This window comes from Cebus imitator, unplaced genomic scaffold (assembly GCF_001604975.1).
Source record: "Cebus imitator isolate Cc_AM_T3 unplaced genomic scaffold, Cebus_imitator-1.0 Scaffold1085, whole genome shotgun sequence".
NCBI classification, from domain to species: Eukaryota; Metazoa; Chordata; class Mammalia; order Primates; family Cebidae; genus Cebus; species Cebus imitator.
In genome coordinates this window covers 54,406-57,058 of record NW_016108400.1, presented here as the reverse complement: position 1 = coordinate 57,058, position 2,653 = coordinate 54,406, and positions in this window count along the sequence as shown.

Genomic DNA, 2,653 nt, shown 5'->3' with positions numbered 1-2,653 from the left:
CCAGCATGTTCCCAGGAGCAGAGCGACTTAAGCTCTGATATTCTGAACATAGTGCCCAAGGACATCATACTCCCTTAAAGCACTGAAGTGTAACTAGATGTGTAGGCTCCTTGCTAAGCCGGCTCCCACCAGCTGCACTGTCTGTTGAAAACTGTACACTTTTAGCGCTTGAGAAACGCACATAAACAGCCACTGCAGTCAATTTTATGTTTGACGCACAGCCTCCCTTCACCGATCCACCCTGCCACCGCACTATAGACAAAAGTGATTGTGTTCAATAAATATTGTGGAAACCAGAGCCCGGGGCCTTCACTGCCTCCAGAGTAAGAAGTGGTGGTCCCCTGGTCCCACTAACTCTCTTTATCTGTCTTTTTCTCATTCCTTTGTTGTTTTTTGGAGGGGACAGGGTCTCACTCTATCGACCAGGGTATAGTAGCACCACCTCCTCTCACTGCAACCTCCACCTCCAGGGTTCAAGCGATTCTCCAGTCTCAGCCTCCGGAGTAGCTGGGATTACAGGCACATGACACCACTCCCGCCTAATTTTAAAAATTTTTTAGTAGACACAAGAGTTTTTACCATGTTGGCCAGGCTGTCTCAAACTCCTGGCCTCAAGGGATCTGCCCACTTTGGTCTTTCAAATTGCTGGGATTACAGGCATGAGCCACAATGACACCTGGCCATAAAATTTTAATTAACAGAACCATTCACGAAAAAATGTAAGGGCATGGTCCCTCCCCGTTGAAGCTATGGAATTACAATTCTCCTTCATAAAGACAATCAAAGGATGTGATCTAATGTGTTAGATTCTCTCTCTCCTCAAGTGATTCTCGTGCCTCAGCCTCCCGAGTAGCTGGGACTACAGGCATGTACCATGGCCAGCTAATTTTTTTGAATTTTTAGTGGAGACGGGGTTTCACCATGTTGGCAAGGCTGGTCTCAACTCCGGACCATTGGTGATCAGCCCGCCTTGGCTTCCCAAAGTCCTGGAATTATAGGCGGGAGCCACCGCGCCAGGCCATGACACCCATTTTCTTATTGTTGGAATGCTATTTGGCACTCTTCCCAATCCCACCAGTAATATGATTTATTCTGTGCTTCTTAGGCTTTTTATTCATATCTGTACTGCAACATTTTTCATCTTACTACAAAGTGTGCTTTACTAATAAAGGGGTTCTTTACACTATTTATTTATTAATGGACAACACACACATAGGATTCAAAATTCAAGACCAAAAAAAGATTACAATGAAAAGATCTTCCATCCAACCCTGCCTCCAGGACATTCAGCTTCCTCTTTCCTCAGAGGCCACGGTTGTTAGCAATTTACCTAGCATCCTTTCAGAAACATTTAACATTTATATATACACACAAATACACACAAAATTCTACTGCACATTATCCTATATCTTGCTTTTTTTGCATTTGACAGTAAATTTTGGATCAGCCCATTATTAGTACCTGAAGAGGCTGTATAGTAAACACTGGTTATAAATAGGGATTCTGAAATCAGACTGCTGGTTTTCAATCATATTTTCACTATTCCTTACCTGTTATCAACCTAAGGAACAAACACAGAGGCTCTCTAAAGGAAAATATATGTTTTTGGGAATAAAGCATTGCAGTGGGGATCCACATGCTATAAAGTACATGTGTATTCAGGGAGGTATAGGAAGACAAAGGTTTTTAAAGAAAAAAATGAGGAGGGTTACAATAACAAGGGTGATGCCTGTCTGAGGTTCGGCAGGCATTTATTGGGCAGATGACATTGTAGAAGTATTTTATTGTGTAAGGTTTTCATGGCCCATGTTTAAGGTTGTGGTTCTTACAGTCTTTTGTAGTAGTTTTTGTTATTGGGCATATAAGCATGAGAACCTTCTCTTCATGGCCTTTCTTGGCTCTATTTGTCAGAATTTTCTTAATATTAGTGATTTCATTTGGATTGACAACTTTCACACTGTACAATTTCACACGAGGCAATTCACACAAACTCTCTAAACCCCCATTTTACGTTCTGTAAAATGGATATAAAAATAGTAATTTATCATAAAGCTGTTATTAAAGTTAAATGATTTACTGTATGTAGAGAGCTTTTTAGGACATTTATCACGCATGTAATAAGCAATAAATAATTATAAAAAGCAGCCTTTTTTTTCTAACTAGAATGTATTGTAAGTAATTGCTAATCAGTCAAATTGCTTCTAGTCTTATACTACAAATTGTGCTACTCAAAACCCTGTACATGTTATTTTGCATATTTTCATAAATGGTAACTTCCTAGGGGTAAAATTTCTGATCTAAAGAAGATAGGTACATTTAAAAGTTTTGAGATTACCAAATTTTCCTTTATGAAAGCACTACCAATTTGCGGAGGCGCCAGCAATGATTGAGGATTAAGATCTGGGAGCCTTATTCAGGATTTTCCATTCCTGTAGCAGAATACTATGACTGGCTTATGATGAATAGCAGAAGCTTAATAAAATGTTAGTAAATTAGATGGTAAACATTATAAAAAAAACAGTTGGGTTTGAGTAACAGCAAGAAAAACATTTAAAAATCTACATTGCTACCTTTTGATAGTAAAGTCATTTGCAAATAGAAGGCAAGATGTTAACCTTTTACTGATTACTTTCTTTCTTTTTTTTTTTTTTTT